Source organism: Vicugna pacos, chromosome 9 (genome assembly GCF_048564905.1).
Source record: "Vicugna pacos chromosome 9, VicPac4, whole genome shotgun sequence".
NCBI lineage: Eukaryota > Metazoa > Chordata > Mammalia > Artiodactyla > Camelidae > Vicugna > Vicugna pacos.
This window is the reverse complement of record NC_132995.1, coordinates 33658090-33678265: the sequence shown is the minus strand read 5'-3', so window position 1 is coordinate 33678265 and position 20176 is coordinate 33658090. Positions and strand designations below refer to the sequence as shown.

Below are 20176 nucleotides of genomic sequence, written 5' to 3'. Positions count from 1 at the left end.
ATTCCGATGCCTGATGCCTTAACTGATAAGGCAATGAAGAAAGCCAGCTGTGTCACCCCTAGTCCCTTGCTCAGGCTACACAATGCAGGCTCTTATTCAGCACAGGCTTAGTTTTCATAAATCACGTTCCCCATTGCAGAAGCCCGCAGCTCTTCATTAATCTTCACAATGACTGCACCAGATGGTATCCAAGCCCTATGTGTATGTAACCAGCTCAGTTTCAACTTGACGACAGGGATAACAGGAGGGAACTAGGCCAGAAAACACTGGATCATAATTATGGTGGTTGAATACTGGATTAGTCATTCATTGTTTTGTCTGCCCTGAACCTCCTTCCCCACCTTTTTCAGGAGCTTGCTTCTCTGTCCACTCAGCCATATGGTTTGGATGTAAGGTGGCCATGACAGATGCCCCACCCCTGGCTAGAGTTAACTGGATCAGGGATGGGTATCTGGTCTTTCCTTCTCTTTTGCAGCCTGAGAAAATCGTGGTGCCCCCATCCTGTCCACCTCTGATTGGTCCACACATGGGTCTTTCCAAAGTCAGGCAGATCAAAACCCTTACAGGGGTTTATTAACCTGGGAAAACTAAGAGGGATGTTTCAAGTGTGGAGAATGTTCATTCTCTCTCCACTACAAATGTGGTGAACGAACTCTAATTTTTTTTTAGTACAATAAAATACACATAACTTAAATTTACCATCTTAACCATTTTCTGTGTAGAGTTCAGTAATGTAAAGTACATTCACACTGTTGTGTACCTAACCTCCAGAACTCCTTCCATCTTGCAAAATGGAAACTCTGGTATTCACTAAACAATAACTCCCCATTTTCCCTTTCCCTCCACGCCTGGCCACCACCCTTCTCCTTTCTGTCTCTATGCATTTGACTCCTCTAGGAACCTCACAGAAGTGGAGTCATACATACCCTATACTTTTGTAGTTGTTGTTTGCACTAAAATAATTTAAAAGTATTTTACTGAACTGAAATAGCTTACAATTTATAAACACTCTAAGTATATGACAGTCTGATTACTTAACCACTGTAAGATTATCAGCCCACATTTTACTTTTCGGAAATGCCCACATGGGCCATGGTAGACAGCATCTTCATTCACCTTCATATTGACCGGGATGGTGTCCCAAGTCTGTGTGGATGTGACCAGCTCAGTTTCAACCTGGTGACAGTTCTGCTTCCATGGCTGAACCTGTACACCAGTGGTCTTCCAATATGCCCTCCCCCCAAAACATCTGGCAATGTCTGGAGGCATTTCTGGTTGTCACACTGGGGGTGGGTACCCTGGTATTTGGTGGGTAGAGGCCAAGAATGCTGCTAAACATCCTACAATGCACAGGATGACCCTCCACAATATGATACGCAATTATTGGCCTCACACGTCTGTGGTATTGGAATTGAGAAATCGTGATGTAGGCAGTGGTGGCATTTCCCTGCCCCACACTGACCACATTTTACCCAAGACTCATAGTGGATATAATGGAATTGAAAGATGCTTCTTTTTCCTGAAAGGAGATTTAGGGAGGTCCTAAGAGCTTCAGTATAATATCAACAGAAATATTTCTGAACAGTAAGTTATGTTTAAAAAAAGCTTCCCCTGCTTAGTGACTCTACAACTTGACTGTACATGATGATTTTATGACCTCTTCCTTCATCTTACTTTACATTTTTGGCATTTTACACTGGAATCCAAAAATTGTACCAATATTCCAGATTTTTGGAGAGGTGATGGTCAGGAACCCTTCTTTTAGTTATTGTACGAGAGTACTTTCAACTTTCAAGTGATCTAGAAAATGGATATAATCCACAAATTTTTTTCTTTGCAGCAAAAATTTCCACACTAATACCATCGTGCAGCAGTTCATCTGAAACACACAGTACTTAGATAATTCTGTTCAATTAGCAGCCAACATCCTGATAGAAATTCTCAAAATTCCATGTACTGATATTTCCCTGATTTCTTGAGACCATAAGAAGAAGTGAAACTAGGCATGTAAGATATTATTAAAGAGTTCTAATTTGAAAGTAAGCAAGACTAGCCCCAGAATCTATGGGCTAGTCAGTGACTAAATGAATCTCTGAGTTAAAGTTTGTGATGTAGTTAATCACCTCGTGTAAGGTACCAAGGTACTGTGTTGGTGTTTGTCAGTTAGGATTCTTGCTATCATTCCAGAAGACCCAGCCTCAACTGGCTTAAACAAAATGGGACTCACTGGCATAACTGAGGAGTCCACGGGGGAAGCTGGCTTTGGGATCTTAAAGGGAGGCAACTCAGGCCTCTATCTCTTGGCCGACTGGCTCTGGGGTTGGCTTCATTCTCAGGCTTCATGTGGAGGCAAAGTGGCCACAGCTCCACCCTCCATCCTTCCAGGTTCAAGCCCAGGAAGAAAAGAGAAGAAAGGACACTCATCTCTCCCCAGAGGCCCATCCAAAGCTGCAGGGCCCCTCATGGGGGCACATGCCATCCCCTGGTGGTGAGGGTGGGGTCCAGTGCACCCGAACACAGGACTAAGAGTAAGGAGGGGCAGCCCTGGGGGCAAATTTGCTGTTCTGAGCAGAAGGGGAAGTTGATGCTGGGCCACCAAAAAAGCAAACGACCACCACTGGTGTAAAAACTGCATAACCAATGACACCAAGCAAAAGAAACCCTGGGGCCAGCTAACTTTTCAGCATTTAAAAATTTTCAAAGTGTGTTTACGATTATGTCCTTGGTCATTGTAGCAATCTTCCCAGGACTCTGTTAAGGCAAGTACAGCCACACTCCTTCTTGGAGGAAGAAACTAAAGCCCCACGTGGCTTGTGTGATGCCCTCAGTCACCCTGGGACAGGAGTCTGAGTAGAAGCCAGGTCTTGGCCTCCTAAAATGACTTCCTATTCATCCTGAGGACAGAAGGGCTCGGTTTAAGATTATTACGTGAAATCCTTTTTTTTAAAGTAGCATTGTTTAAGTTCCTACTTCAGATGCGTGAAAGAATCTACCACCCAGGGGCCCCGACGTGTTCATGGTCCTCGTGGTGCAACGAGACTGCGTTAGGGGATCATTTTATTTCCAGAGTCTGGGCTGCAAGAGCTCAGAGTCTGATGAAGCTGTGAGTGACACGGGCTGGATGTTCAGGTTGCCTGTGAAATCATAAAAGTCTCAGCAAATCGTAGGAAACATGAAAGTCTTTAAGGAGACGTGCACTCTCTGTCCCTGGTTTGCATCTGAGCTGTCCTTCAAGGGCAGCCCTCCGTAGAGAAATGGCCTTGGATTCAGCTTTGAGGTTATGGGGAGTGACCAGCCAAGTGATCGCCCTGGAGGTAGCTGTTTTCCTTACATTCTTTCAGGGGTTAAAACCTTTCTGGAAGGTGCTGGATGGATGGAGCCTTTGTGATTTGTTTGGTGGTGCTCTGAAAATTTCTTTTCTCTGTTCCTAATTTTAGAGCCCGCAGCTGTCACTGCTTTGTTCTAACAAGTCGGTAATTTTCCATCCCCCTTGCTTACTTGTGTTCCTTTTATATACCTAATCACTCATTCTGCAGAAACTTCAGACTTGGTCTTGTCACTTTTTTAACCCCCAGGGAGGATGCCCATGTCGCACAGTCTATCATTTAGTGTTTTGTCGTTTCTGTAATGTAATCACTTTGTAAAAAAATAAGAGCTTTTCTCCTCCAAACTATCACCTTTTATTTCACCTGCATACACTCTATGCATACTATAATCTAATACATTCTTACATTGTTTGAGTCTTAGCACACCACGTTGTACAGGATATGGCATTCAATGCCTTTCATCTTCCTAACAAGAAAGTTGCTTTTTGTTTGTTTCTTATTTGTCCACTTACTTATTTTTTAGGATCCCATGGATGCTACTAAAATTTCTTGGAAGTGTTTTACATGTAGTATCATAACTTTATTTTTCTATTTTAATGTCAGAAGTTCTGGGATTTACTTCAAAATAATCCAGATGGTGGGGAAGTGGCTATGGATTCATGAAACAAGACTGGCCAAGCTAACAGGTGAAGTGGTGGTGGGAACATGGTGGTTCATTATACTATTCTCATTATATCTTTGTGTATGCTTGAGGTTTTCCACAATAAAAAGTTTAAAATTTTTTTGAGAAAAAGTATTCCCTTTAATAAAGATGATGCTGATAGTACAAATACTGCCACCTATAGGTGGAAAATATATTACACTTGTTTTTCTCTGATGGATAGTTTGCAACACGGTTAAGATGCCGAACATTTATTATAATCTTCATTTCCAACCTAGTAAGCAGTCACTCCAAAATGTTACTGCCATTATCATTTTCTCAGAACTCTCCATAAATATGAATTGCTAGGTACAACACACATAAATTTTATTTTCCTACAATCTCTCTTCTCAGTAAAACTGTTTGGAAATAGGTCAACTTACATTTTAACATGAAGATTTTTTTCATTTTCAAAAAAATTTGAAAGTACCAAACTAGAATATAATAAAAATGTATTTTTGACACTTCACATATTTTTGGTGACTTCCGAAGAGTTTACATTTTAAGTTTTCATGTTCATGTGAAAGCTATATTTTTACATGAACACACACAAAACAGTGCTTGCTTTCAAATTTGGGGAAAAAGTAAGAGAAATATCTTTAAATCATATAGAGTAGATCATAAAGTAACTTTATGGATACTATAAGTGAGTGACAAAAATAAATCCTTCTGGGGTTAAGATGTTCTGAAAATTGTACTTGAAGCTTTTGACAGTTCTGACACCAGGATAAGCGTAAAGTTGTGATTAGTGCATATTTCGAACCTCTCTCTTCCCCTCTCTCACCTCTGATAGAGTTATATGTTCACTCAATCCTCCTTTGTTTTCTGAGGTAAAAATTTATTCTACACGGTTGCTTGTGTATGCCTTTCAGTTAAAATCTATAACACTATTTGGCCAATTAAAATTCTAAGAGTAAAAATCTTTTCTGAGATGGCCTTGCCTAATATTTTTCCTTCCTTAACTGTTTCTGTAGGACCAAGTCTACACCCTTCTGCTCCTTACAAGGTATTCTGAGAAGGACAGAGTTTCACCCAGTAATGAAAATATGTTACATGATCCTGTAGGCCAACGATCTCCCGAGTGAACCAGGAAGAAATTGAAAACATGAACAGACCAATTACCAGTAATGAAATTGAATCAGTCATTTAAAAAACTCCCAACAAACAATAGTCCAGAACCAGATATCTTCACAGATGAATTCTACCAAACATGCAGAGAAGAGGTAACACCTATCCTGCTCAAACTAATCCAAAAAGTTGCAGAGGAAGGAACACTTCTGAATTCATTCTATGAGGCCAGCATCACCCTGCACCAAAACCAAAGATATCACAAAAAAATAAAATTACAGGTCAGTATCACTGATGAACATACATGCAAAGATCCGTAACAAAATATTAGCAATCCAAATTCAACAGTACATGAGAAGAATCATACACCAGAAACAAGTGGGATTTATGCCAGGGATGCAAGCAAGTTCAATCTCTGCACATCAGTTGACGTAGTACACCATATTGACACAATGAAACATAACAACCATATGATCATGTCAGTAGATGCAGGAAAAGCTTTTGACAAAATCCAACATCCATTTATGATAAAAACTCTCAATGAAGTGAGTATGGAGGGCATATACCTCAACAAAACAAAGGATGTGTATGACTAGACCACAGCTAACATCATGCTCAAAGCATTTCCTCTAAGGTCGGGAACAAGACAAGGATGCCCACTCTCACCACGTTCATATGCTGTACACCTCAAACTTACACAATACTGTATGTCAACTGTATATCGATAAAACAAAGGAAAAAATAAAGATAAAAATAAAACAAAACAAAAATTCTTACAACTCAACAACAAAAAAAATACCCCAAGTGACTCCAATTTAAAATAGGTAAAGGCTTTGAATAAAAATTTCTCCGAAGAATATATAAAAATGAACCATTTAGCACATGAAAAGGTGCTCAACACCACTAATGAACAGGAAAATGCAAATCAAAAGCACAAGGAGATACCACTTCACACTCACTAGGGTTGCCAATACACAAACAAAAACAAAACAACAGAAAATAACAAATGTTGGTGAAGATGTGGATTCATTGGAACACTTGTGTACTGCTGGTGGGAATGTCAAATGGAGTAGCCACCATGGAAAACAGAATGGTGGTTCCTCACAAAATTAAACATGGAATTACCTTATCATTTAGCAATTGCACTTCTGGGTATATAACAGAAAGAATTAAAAGCAGGAACTGAGACAGATGTTTGTATACTCATGTTCATAGTGGCACTAATCACAAGAGCCAAGAGGTGGAAGCAACTTAAGTGTCCATCAACAGATGACTGGATAAACAAGTATGGTATATACTTACACTCGTCATCAGGGCTGGAGCAAAGAGAGGGGGACTGTGGTTTCCCTGAGGCAACAACACAGAGCTCAATCAGTGACTGAAGAAGACAGGACAGGAGAGGAGCCCAAGCCCCAGGGAGCTGCTCCACCCAGCCACGTGGGGGCAAGGAGAGAGGTCTGCATCCAGGTATTTCCTCTTGCCCAATACTTGTCCCTAACCTCATGGATATTACACAGTCCCATTTCTAGGTGTGCTCTTGCAAAATCTCATTTGTGCCCATTTCCAGCTTCCCAAACAAGAGTTTGGAATGCTTGTCACTTGTGCAAATCCAAAACAATTATGTGTTGGTCATCTTTCAAAAAATAATTTTGATTACAGTTTTCTGAAGCTTGAGTTTACTTTCATTTACAATTCAAGCTTACAAACACTCATTTTTGAAAATCTGTTCAAACTGCCACAATGAAGTTGAACGAACCATTTCTGCAGGAGATGGTCTTTGCCAACCTCATTTATTTATTGAGTCAAGAGACTTCCAGCTGCCTGTCCACGTCACTTGACACCCCTGGGCCTTTGGGATATAATGGTTTTTTGAGGGTGTTTTGTTGGTTGGTGTGTTTTGACAGCAACAGAAAATTTTCACCAAATGTAATCGTACCTTTGATCTCCAACACTAAAACAGGCGAGCTGGCTAAAGAGGTCCCTTCTTAGCCTCCTGGTTTGCAGGGTGTCCATAAGATGCTGCAAGGGAAACCAAGCAGCAGCTGGAACCCCAGGTTTCTATGATGCAGAAATAACTTCTAACCGCTGCAGCCCAGGGCAGCAGACACTTTCCTGCAGCACCAGTCAGGCTGCTCAGACTCTGCTTTGAGTTCATTTAAAAGTCCAGGTGTTAGCCGCCTTGGAAAATGAGGCAAATGAAAAAGCCATGTGACACCAATGAAGAAAAACTAAAAAACCCAAATATTAATTAAAGTTGTAACACTTTCAATAAATTGACAAAACTAAGCACTTTCTTTTCCTTCCTTCCTTCCCTCCTTCCTTCCCTTCCTTTCTTTTTAAAGCAATTTCTTCTAAAACACAGTGATCAGAAACCAGGTTTCCCTGGTTTTCTTTTGAACACTTTTCTCTTGCTGTTTGCGGATAGCAGTATCGCTGCCAAAGAATCCTCAGTATAGAAACGTTTTCACGTAGAAACCTTTTAACATTCATTTTCTCCAGTGCCGTTTGGCAGCCCTTTGAATAATATAGAATCCTGCGAGCAAGATCGCCCTCCAGCGGCCGAAATGATCACTGCACGCAAGCGCCGATGTGGCATTTGGTTGGCGGCGGCTTGAGGGATGGAAATAATGTAGTAACTACAAGAGTTCACTGGCTGGATTTTTTGGACAACAGAGGGGTGATAATGTTTATGTGGTCACCCCAGGAAATGAATGTGAGCTCAAAACTTACCTAGTTGAGGGAAAAATGTTCCCATTTCTGTTGCAACTCTCCTGGAATCCTCTAAGCCTCTGGAAAATTTGTGTTGTCCAAAATGAATAATGTTTTACAAACTCATCTTGTGGAATAGAAGCTCTAAAAATGTGGAATTTTATTGATTTATGAGCTATTGCATTTTCAAGATCAATCAAACCCATGACTTCTTCATGAAGCATGTTGCTTTGGGGTCCAAACTAGGAATCACTGGATCTCATTATAGGAAATGGGGCGTCATCAGTGACCAGTTTTTACCCAGCACTACTTACGCCCAGGACCAGGCTAGGTGTTGTGAACCAAGAATGTTCAACAGGTCCCTTGCCTCACAGACTGTAGTTAGTTCACACCATGTTCTGTTTTTTCAGACATGCCCAGTGACTATCCTTTTTAGATCCTTCTTATTACTCTGACTGCAGGCAGCATCTGTGCAGATCAGTAGGTCATTCCTTTCCTGAAATATATTTTTTAAGGAAGTTATGTGTGATTTGAAATTTAGACTCTGGAAGTCAAACAGCTCTGGGTTTGCAGATGGTGCTAATGTGCAGCCAGTATCACGAACCACTGTATGCATGCTTGTGCGCAGTATTCTTGACTCATTTTGTTTCTAAAAGTCCCAAACCTCTCAGAAACTGACCGTAAGTTTCTCTCGCATGGACGCAAAAGGATGTTTAGCACCAACATGGTAGATGCTTTGAACTTGTTCTAGAATTTGAGGCCATTTCTTTGAGTGTCATCACCCTCAGGGTCAGACAGCCTTTGGGGGAGATAATTTGCCCCCCTGCCCACAGGCTGAAGCAGGCAGTCTGAGGGGAGAGGGAAGGGATGGGGCAGCAGCCAAGGAAGAAACAGCTTGTTCTGTCAATGTAGCTCGATGCTGCTCGAGAGAGCAATCTTTAGGGACCTGAAAAAAACTGGAGGGTTATGTCTTTCTCAATTGTAAATAAAGAGCAAGGTGAAGCCAGTCTCAAACCTGACACTGCAAGGCTTTCGCATTCACACACATCATCTATTAAAAGGCAGCAACAGCACATTTGACATTTACAGCTAAGATATTTTTAACTCCATATGTTTGTTTAATTAAAATTATTATACCTTGCTGTTGAAGAAACAAAATGCCTACAATCCTTGTTTTAATTAAATAAACTTAAATATTTTTTGTGTTGAGTGATATTTCACTGGTAATGTTTGTTGTTTCTCTTAATTCAATGTGACAAAACATAATTCACTTAAATATTCATGACTTACTCTTTAGTTAGAGATGATCATGTCCAGTGATTTCACAACTACGGGTTTCCCTTAGTTTGGATTTTTAAAAATCATTGTAAGGTACACATAATATAAAATTGACCATTTTAACTATTTTAAAGTGTACAAGTCAGTAGCATTCAATAAATTCACAATGTTCTCAACCATCTAGTTTCAGAACTTTTTCATCACCCTCAAACCCCATTAAGCAATCATTCTCCATCCCCTCTCTACTTCTATATTTATTGCATGATTCCATTTTAATAAAGTATCCAGAATAGACAAATCCATAGAGACAGAAAGCAGACTAGTGGTTATCTGGGGCTAGAGAGGGGGTGTTACGGAGAAATGGGAAGTGACTGCCAGTGTGTCTGGGTTTCTTTTTGGTAGTAATGAAATGTTCTACAACCGATTATGGTCATGGGGGCATGAATTTGTGACTATATTAAAAGCCACTGAATTTTAAACTTTAGGTGGGTGAGCTGTATGGTATGTGAATTATATCTCAATATATGTTTTTAAATAAACAACAAAACACTTTATAACTGAGCTCTGAATAAGCCTCAGAAGTGTGATAATTACTGATTAAAATTTTTTTATCAGGATTAAATTGATGTATAACATTGTGTAAGGTCTGAGGTGTTGGTTTGACCCTTGAACAACTTGGGGATTAGTGGTGCTGACCTGACCCTGCCACTCCCCACTTGCAGCTGAAAATTCTCAAATTTGAGTATTTACAGTTGGCCCTTTGTAACTGTGGTCCTGTCCTTGGATTCAACCAACCTCTGATCATGTAGTAGGTATTTATTGAAAACACCTGCATATAAGTGGACCAGCGGAGTTCAGCCCTGTGATATTCAAGGGTCAAGTGTACTATGTTTTTCCCTATTCTAACCACTGGGAGTGTGTACGGTGTAGATATACTGGACAAAGGGATGATTCACATCTCAGGTCTGCAAGAGATTTCATCACACTGCTCAGAAGGGCACCCAATTAAAAACTTATGAATTGTTTATTTCTAGAATTTTCCATCTTCCAACCATGGCTGACTAAGAGCAACTGAAACCATGGGAAGTAAAACTGCAGATAAGAGGGGATTACTGTATTGTTTTCTTATCTAATTACTATTTTTATGATTAGATAAGAAAACAGTTATTTTTTAAACAAAGATAATTCAAATGCCTAAGAAATCAGCTTTTCATGCTACTGTTGCTCCCAACTTTAGGCCAATACATGAGTGAAAAGCAGTTGATTTGGGAGTGACCCTCCTCTTGCACAAGGTCTGGGGAGGCTGGGGGCCGGTGACCTGGCTTCATTAGCAGGCAGTTTTAACAGCAGGTTCTATTGCTTGTTTTCTCAGTCAATGGCCAAAATATCCCAAGAGGATGTGTAAAGTTCACTCACTTTCTCAAATATTTATTTGGGGCTGGTGCTGGGACTAATGCAGTAGTTCTAGTTTGATGTTTAATCAGGGCTCAGAAATTCCATTGCCATGGATACAGAGGACCAGGATATGTCATTGTTGCCATTTACCTTGTGAGCCAGTTAAAACTGACCTTTAAAACTTAAGCTTAAATATCTTTACTGCTAAAATAGGCCCCTAGGGAATATACCTTAATGAATTCATATTATGACAATCATTTCCTTCTTTCCTCATCATTAAAACTGATCTTCTGGGCCTGCCACTGAATCCACAGGGGGCCTCTCTGAATTGCACATTTTCCAAATCCACATTAAGATAAAAATCCTTAGCTGCACCCTGCCTTCTCCCTGGAGAGGAAGGAATGAAAGGAGATCCCAGCACGAAGGTGGCCTAATTCCATCTCTTTGTCTCTCTACTCTCTCCTTCAAGGAGATCACCCTTCGGGAGCAAAAGAATGGGATGGATTGGAAATTGGGGTGACCCAAAGCTTACCCTGCTTCTTCCTGTCTCTCACTCAACACATCAATATCTTGTTTTATAAATGCTTTGGAAAATAAATTCTGTAATGAAACTCATTGTGGTTTGAATTTTTTAAAAAGGTATCCTCACAAATCACGCAAAGTAGTCAGCATTGCTCCCATGCTGGGGTGGCCACATGCACAGCTGCAAAGCCCACAGCCCTTAGCTTCAGTGGGTCCAACGCAGATGAACACACACCTTCAGTCATTCATTCTTTGAACAAATGTCCTAGAAATTGAGGAACCAGCAGTGAACAAGAGAGACAACGCAACTAGCTCACTTCCCCATGAAGCGGGGAAGACTGGAATGAAGTGAATACTCTCAGAAATCAGTCTACAACACCCACCCCGGTGTTAGGTGCTGGCATCTATAAAGGATGAGTGAAGAAGAATTAAAGAAAATAAAAAGAAGTAAAAATTTCAAAAAGGTTTTTGAATGTAAGGGATGCAGTTGTGTAACTGTTGTATAATGTGTGTCACCCAGTTACAGATTTAAATGGGAGAATATCACCGCTTGTCAATGACTGCTGCTGTTCTTGTTGTGGGAGGGACCTTATCATGTAATAAAAATTTTAAGGCATAGAAGATACTCCGAGCACAGGACCAGCGCATCAGTCAAATTTTCTTTGGTCAGAAGCAACAGAAACAGCTTCTGACTCTTCTGCAGTAAAGAAGTTTGCAGGTGGGATCTGAGCTGGTTCAGAGCTAGGGGTCAGGAAGGAACCCCTGGTGTCACAGCAGAGCCAGCAGGGCCTGCTGTTGGCCTGGCCCAGGGGCTCCACTGTTCTGGTCTTTCTGCCCTGTGACTCAAGACTCACATTCCAGGGAGGGGAGGATCTGAGAGGCCTGGTTAGGGTCACAGGTCTATCCTGGGGCCTGTGGGAATATCAGACCTGGGTGGTGGTATAGCCCCCAGTTCACAAAAATGGGGGGATGACTCAAAGAGGTTCCGTGAAGTATAAAAATAGTGATGAGAAATAGAAGTGTAAATACTGTAATTCAGAGAAGGAATGGCTGGGACCCAAGTGTTACTCACACATGCTGGAATAAATGAATTTGAGAGCCTGAGGAGTTTAAGAAAGCAGCTCAAAATCTAAGTGACTAAAACCAAACAACGGCAACGAAGAAATCCAAAAGTGAAATAAGGAGTAAAATGACTACCTGGAAATTACGTTTTGCTCTCCTGGGAACCCGTGAGTCCAGTTTCTAACGTGTGGTCTGCAGTGAAGCTCAGGCCCTTCCGTCTTTGAGCATCACTGCAGACTGGGTGGTCTGAGGAGGCCTCTCACGGTAAAACAGTGCAGAGGACACACCCTTTGAGTTATCTTTGCTTCCACAAGCTTGAGGAGACGATCTCAAGAAAACTGAGCTGAGGCCCAAGCTGTTATCATGGTTGCTAATTTAGGGGCAGGTGCTCTCAGCAGCACAGCTGTTAAAATACTTAACTGGGTGGAGAGGGTGGGAAGCCAAGCCACAGACCCTGGTTGTGGCGCCCTCTGGTGACCAGAGGCAGAAGCAAACTCTATGGAAGAAAGTGTCCCCAGTTGAGACCTAGAGGCTACAATACCCAAGGATGAAGAACAAGAAACAACAACTCCCATCATTACAGGCACATGGGAAGGCAAGCTGCTTTGTCTGTGAGTTAGCAGATAACACAGAAAACACATTTAGAGTTCTCCTACCCCTCAAACAGCAGATTGTGGAACTGTCAGATACCAAATATGCAACAAGTATATGAAATGGTTGAAGAAACAAAGGATGCAATGGCAAAGGTGAGGACCAACAAAACACAATCAGAAACAGAGACCTTAAAAATGGATCTTCTAGAAATAACAATGTTTCTTTGTCCAATTAAAAAACCCTCCAGAAGATAGTAAATTAGACATAGGTGAAGAGGGAATTAGTAGACTGGGAGGCTTATCCACAGCAATCACCCAGAATGCAGCACAGAGTGACAAACAGATAAAAACAGGAAAGTGAGGAGAAGAGAGATGAAGGCGAGGATAAGAAAGTCTATCTGGAGTCCTGGAAGTAAAGAGGAGAGAGCCTGAAGAAGAGGCAATATTTGAAAAGGTGATAGCTGAGGTAGTTCCAGAATCAGTAAGAAAATATAAAAACACAAAGCCAGGCAGTATAACATACCCCCCAAATCATAAATAAAATAGATTCATGCTTCAACTCACCTTAGTGAAAGCATAGTGCACCCCAAACAAGAAGGTCTTAAGGAGAGGGCGTAGTTCAGTGGTAGAGCATATGCTAAGCACGCATGAGGTCCTGGGTTCAATCCCCAGCACCTCCATTGAAAAATAATAATAACTTTAAAAATAAATAAATAAGTAAGTAAACCTAATTACTACCTGCCAAAAGAAGGTCTTAAAAAGGATCAGAGAGAAAGGACAGATAATTTGTAAGGAAACAACAGTCAGGTTGAGGAGACTCTGCTCAAAACAATGGAATCTAGAAGACAAGGAAAGAACATGTCCTGAGAATTGAGGGAAATAACTCTCAACCTATAGTAGTGTGCCACCAAAACTGTTTTTCAGGAAAAAGGAATGCCCAAAGAGACATTTACAGACTAGCAAAAATTGAGAAATTTTTGTCATTAAGAAATCTGTACTAAAGATCTGTACAAGATGTCGATTTAACATCTAACATACAAAAAGGAATAGTGAGCAAATGACATAATAAATATTTAAATCCAAACAATCACTGTCTGAATAAAATCATCATCATCATCATTATCATTATCATCAAGTATAACATTGGGGTTTAAAAAAGAGCAAAAATATGGAAGGAGAACAGCATGTAAATCATGAGGGGGAGATTAGAATAAATGAATTTTAAGGTGGTAGTATTATCATGGGGGAGCTACTACAGAAACTAATGTTAGAGGTGATTAAGTCAAATGTGTATGTGTGATAGCTTCAATGGTACCCTCTAGAAGAATACAGCTAGATTCAAATACAGCACAAATTCAAACCAGTAGCCAGAAAATGTGGAATGGGCAAAACAAAACATAAGACAAAAAGGCAAGAAAGAAGGGGAGAAGGACAGAAAAAGCAGAACAATTTTTTAATAAAAGGAAGACAGTAAAACAATTCCAAATATATCAACAATCCTAATAAATACAGAAGGAATATACATACCAGTTAAAAAGATAGAGATTGTCAGATTGGGTTTTTTTAAATCCAGCAGTGTACTATTCATGAGATATATCTGAAGCATAACGTTAAAGAAAGTTTGAAAGTAAAAAAGAAAACATATGGAAAAAGAAACATCAACAAATAAAAGGCAGGCATAGTTATATTCATGTCAGAGAAAATAAACTTTAAGATAAAAGGTATTATTAGGGATAGAGATCTTAAATACAGTCAATACACATTAGTCACGAATTCTGTATTTGCAAATTTTCCAGCTCACTGAAACTTATTTTAACCCTGAAATAAATACTTGCAGTGTTTCGCAGTCATTTTCAGACAGGCACAGAGGAATAAAAAAGTTGAGTCACTCAACATGCAGATTCCCAGCTGAGGCCAAACAAGGCTCTGCCTTCCTGTTGTAGCTCATACTGTAAACAAGTATCCTTCCTGCTGTCTATTTAATGCCATGGTTTTTGTATTTTTGTGCTTTTTGTTGGTGATTTTGTTTTGTAAAATGGTCCCCAAGTATATAGTGCTGGTGTCTAGTGTTTCCATGTGCAAGAAGACTGTAATGTGCCTTATTGAGAAAATGCATGGATTAGAGAAGCTTCCCTGAGGCATGAACTATGTGCTGTTACCACAAGTTCAATGTTAGGGAAAAAACAATATATATTAAATAAGGTGCCTTTAGACAGAAGCACACATAAAACAAGCTTACATATTGATTAGCTGATGAATATGTTATAACCAGAAGCTCACAGGAAATATTTCCCCTAGGAGTAATGGTTCAGTATTCATTAATTCAGTGTTTACTGCAACTTCATAGAACCTAGCTACAGAAAATAATGACAAAGAACTATATTTCAATATGACAATTCTAAATTTATATATCCAATAAAATAGCCTCAAAATATACACAGCAAAAATTGCTATAACAATAGGAAGAAACTGATAAAATCACCACCATAATAGGAGGTATCTTTCTTAATTATTGATAGATCAAGCAGAGAGAAAATCAGAAAAGACACAGAAGATGTGAACAGAACAATCAATGAGCTTAAGGTGAATTGATGGATATAGACAGTTTATATTTTCCTCAAGCAAACATGGAACAGTTAAAAAGTTTCTTATTCCATACTAGGCTTCAGAGCAAGTCTCAGAGATTCTGAAGAATCAGTATTATCCAGGTATTCTCCAACCAACTGGGTTAGAAACAGATATTAAAAGTTAACTAAAACTGACATACCTTTGAATTTTTAAGGACACATCTCTAAGTAGTTCAAGAGTCAGAAAAGAATCATAATGGAAATATAAAAATACTTAGAAATATATGATAAGGAAAGACAACCCATCGAAACTTAAGAGAGGCCAAGGGAGTAAAACTTAAAGGGAAATACAAGAGCTTAACTCTTATTTTAGAAAAGAGGGCTAAAAATTCACAAGCTGACTGTTCAACACAAAATTTTCAAAAAAGAACCCAAAATAAACCCAAAGAATGTAGAAGAGAACAGATAATAAATGTAAGGGCAGAGAATATAAACTAGAAAACAAAGATAGAAAGTAATAAACCAGTACTAGTATATATATATATCTATCTATATATATATAGATAGATAGATAGATAGATAGATAGATAGATAGATAGATAGATAAAGACAAGCTAAAAAATAAAGATTAAAAAAAATCCTAAAAAACCCAAAACACCAAAAACAAAGAGATCAACAAAGACAAAAGTTTATTCTGAAAACACAGGGAAACTGGAACTCTGGAGAAACTGACCAATAGACAGAGGCATGAATAAACACTATTAGAATTGAAAAAAGGATGTTTACTTCTACAATAGAGATTTAAAAAGATAGTGAGTATGCCAATAACTTGAAAATAAACAGAATGAAAAAGTTCCTAGAGAAATATAACTTACCAAAGCTGCCTCAAGGTCAGTAGCCTGTATGGTCCTAGAAGCACTAAAATAGTTAAGCCGCCCTTAGAAATTCCCCCACAAAGAAAACACCAGACCCAGAGAGTTTTTTAATGAATTCTGCAATATTTTAGAGAAGAGACCATCTCCAACTATTTCTACAGGGCCTGTAAGACTGATTAAAGAAACCAAGATAATATGAAAATGAATATATGAATGTTTATGCATGACTGGGACATTGTGCTGTACACCAGAGATAGACACATTGTAATTGACTGTACTTCAATTAAAAAGAAAAACAAGATAGGAAAATCACAAACCAACCTAACTCACAAACACAGATGCCAAAAATCCCACATTAAACATTGACAAACAGTAGTGTATAAAAAGCTAAAACATTAATCCCTGAAATTCCAGTCATTTAAATTGAGAGATTTCATGTTGTATTAACCACATTAACAAATTCAAGAAGAAAAACCATACGATTATCTTAACTGACACCGAAAAATTATTTGACAAAATTCAATTTCACATTTTGATTAAACAAAACAAAACCTAGAAATAAAAGGGGAGTTCCTTAACTTAATTAAGTAAATCTATGTAGCAACCTGTTATCATACATTATTCTAAATGAGGAAGTGTTAGAAATCTTCCCTTTGACTAAGACAAGAATGCTCACTATTGTTGATTCTCTTCAGCTTTGTACTGGAGGTCTTAGCCTGGGATACAAGACAGTGAAAAGAAATGAAAGGCATAACAATTGTAAAGGAAGAAACAAACCTGTCATTATTTGCAGGTGATATGATTCTTCACATGGAAAATTCAAAAGAATCTGAAGATAAATTATCGGAAATAATGAGGGTTTAGTAAGAAATGGTTTAAAAGTGAAATAAAAGAAGACATCATTTAATTGGAACCAAAAAGTATAAGATACTTAGGAATAAATTTTATCAAAAGATGTACAAGACATTTTTGAAGAAAATCATAAAATCTTTAAAGGAAACCTAATTAAATAGAGAGATACATTGTGCTAACGGATAAGAAGATTCAATATTGTAAAGACATTAAATTAGCCACAAATTGATCTATTGATGCAATGCAATTCTAATCCAAATATCAGAAGGTGGTTTTTTGGTTTTTTTCTGTGTGGAAGTTGGCAAGTTGATTTTAAAAAGTACAAAAGCCAGGAATAGTCAGGAGATTCTGAAAAAAAAATTAGGTGGGAGCGCTTGCCTTACTAGCTTACAAAGCTGTAATATTTTAATATTATAATAAGATTGTGTGGGATTGACACAGGGATATAGACAAAACGACCAGTGTAACTGAAGAGATCTCAGAAAAAGTGCCAGGCACATATGGAACTTTGATGTATGTCTGAGGTCATGTTGGAGACCTGCGGAGAAATGATGCTGGCACAACTGAGTGTCCATGGAGGAAAAGTAGATCCACACCATGCACAAAAGATTCCAGACAGATTGAGGACTTGGGTGTGAAGAACAAAACTTTAAAGATCTGAGAAGATGATATAGTAGAATGGATCTCTGATGTTGACCTAGGGAAGGTTTCCTTAACAAGATAAAAGAGCCCTCGCTGTATACTATTCATACATTTGACTTCATTAAAACTAAAATTAAGACCTTCACAACAAAACTCCTGTTCAAAACTCTTTGTTATGCTTCTGCATCAGTACAGGAGCAAAGTCACCCCATGCAACTGAGCAAGATCTACGACATATTTGGGCGAGCACATATTTCACTTAACAATTCAACAAACCAGCGGTAAGTAGGAAGCAAGCTTGGAAAACAGGTCACACACAAACGAAAAAGTGCTTGATTTTTTTTTCCTCTTAATTTCTCAAGAGATTTTTTTTTAATGTAGAAAAGCTCTTTTTGGCAGGTTTAAAAGCCATTTTCCCAAACTGCAACAGGACATGAAGAAATATTTTCCAGAGGACAAAGCAACTGAGTGGACCAGAAATCCAACCATCACTCTCTCAGGATGAAACGTCTCAGAAGAAATTTTCAGCTCCCCAGGTTCTGAGCATGATGGGCAGCCCCATGAGCACCGGAGAGCAGTCATCAGTGAAAAAAAAAAACTCTCCATGATTTTGAAGTCCACGTTCAGTCTGATTAGCCAGGACTGAATCTCTGACAGAGCCTCCAAACATGCTGCAACTTCAGATGTCGTTTAATGGAGAGGATTTTCTAACTTAATGCAAATAAAGAGTGAAAATAGAAAGTGACAGGTTGATAAAGTACATGTTTCATGCTGTCACTGTCTTGGATATGGAGCCCTTGATGTAAGATTGTGAAAGAATTTCCTCTCAAAGATACAAGATAGAAAAATTCATTATTATTAACCTTAAAGAATTAAATAATTATTTAAAACATGATGAATTAAAAAAAATTTACCTGAAGTTGGTGGTCTGTATTAAGTGGTGGAAAGGATGAAAATTTGAGACCCACTGTCTATAAGGTCCGCTGGCCCCTGTAGGATTCTGAGCCTTTCTTCTTGTGAGTTATGCTACATCATTCCTATGAGCAGATAAGAGTGTTTCTGGCGGCTTGCACCTGGCTTCTTTTCATGCAGAAATTTAAAGAGGAATCTGGAGAGAGTTAGGGTCTGGTACACTAACCCCAGCATCCCCACTCTTAAAGAGCAACCCTGGACTTTGCCCCAGTCACCATTTCTACTTCCATCCCCTATAAAGGCAGCATGTGGTCCAGGCTGAGAAATGCAGACTCGGAGATCATTGACCACCCTGGAGTTGGAATGATCTGGGCTGGAATCCTGCCCACGTTTTCCAGGTGTTTGGCTTTAGGGAAGTAACTTTCCCGCCCTGAGGCACCATGTTTCCATCTGGAAAACTTGGGTAATTCCCTCATCCTGGCAGGGTGATTGTGAATCATGAGTGAGAAAATGTATGTGAAAGCTCTTTGAGACCTGCAATGCGGAGCATATTGAAGGATCAACAACTCCCTTTTCTTCCACTGCCAAAAATCTTTCCCATTCAGTTCTTCCAGAGGAAGCCAATCCCTGCTGGGTGTTGGAGGTGATGGAGGCTGGCGAGGCACACAGGATGGACGTCAGGGAGATCATGAGGGGAAGGAGACAGCGGCTCCTCTCTACTCAGGCTTCACTTTCTATCCAGCCATTCTTCCTTTCCTAAGCCATTCACCTAGCTGTCCAATAAATATCATTTACGTGCCTCTGCCAGGAGCCTGTGCACCCTCTGGTTCCCTGGACTTACATCTTACCACCATGTTGTCAACACTTCTCTGAAGTCCTGGCATTTGTGCTGAAACTGAAGCTGTTCATAGTGGTCAGAGTGCAGCTCCATCTGGCCCTGTGGTCTGGCAGGGCCTTTCTGGTAGCTCCATGTGGACCTGCCAGCTGCGGGGCTAAAGAAAACTGGGTTGAGCCTCCAGGAAGCCACACTAGGGGTGTAAGAATGTCGGGGATTGGAAAAACCAAACCCACCCAAGTTGTGGGCTTCTTCCATCCAGCCTGACAGACTCGTATAGACACAGGGCGGGTGCTGAGGAGGCAGACAGACCATGGCCACAACTGGACAGGACTCTCTGATCTAGCAAAGGGGATGTCATCTCAGTCAGACTTGGGGAGAGCCGGGCTTCCAGAACAGCCCTGCCAAGTTTAAGAAACAGGCAGGCTTTTCATCCTGGCTCCTCTGATGTTCCCCTGTCCAGACGTTTGCTTGGTGACACCATGGTAACTGTGATGCCACAATGGAACATTCTTCCTAAGGTGGTAGAAGGAATCCCTCTGTTGAGCTCTGCGGTGTAAGGTCAGAGTGAGTTCATTTCTCCTTTGGCAGGAGCGGTTCACAGAAGAACTCTGAGAACCATTCTGACGACAAGAAACATGTGGTGTCACGAGCAGACCATGGTGACTGAGAATGGCACACGCGGGTTCCTTGGCCTGTCTTGCAGCGTCTGAGGCGAAGGTAGGCCTGGCAGTGTGGTGGATGGCGGAGCACGCCTGGGCTTTGCATTCCAGCTCCGCCACCTGGCAGCCGTGTGGCCTTGGGCAGGATTCTCAACGGCTCTGAGTGTCAGTTTCTGAA

General features: G+C 39.9%; 1 long non-coding RNA gene across 2 annotated transcripts; it reads right to left on the bottom strand.

The window, feature by feature from the left end:
* Positions 1-7931: 7931 nt before the first annotated feature.
* On the bottom strand, positions 7932-19805 carry LOC140698136 (uncharacterized). Of its 2 annotated transcripts, none has more exons than XR_012075660.1 (4): positions 19573-19805; positions 19343-19493; positions 18504-18626; positions 7932-8759 (listed from the first exon to the last, which is right to left on the bottom strand). It is a non-coding gene; the product is annotated as an uncharacterized lncRNA (long non-coding RNA). The 2 variants fall into 2 exon arrangements; XR_012075661.1 differs by lacking the exon at positions 7932-8759 and adding an exon at positions 17845-18414.
* Positions 19806-20176: the final 371 nt, after the last annotated feature.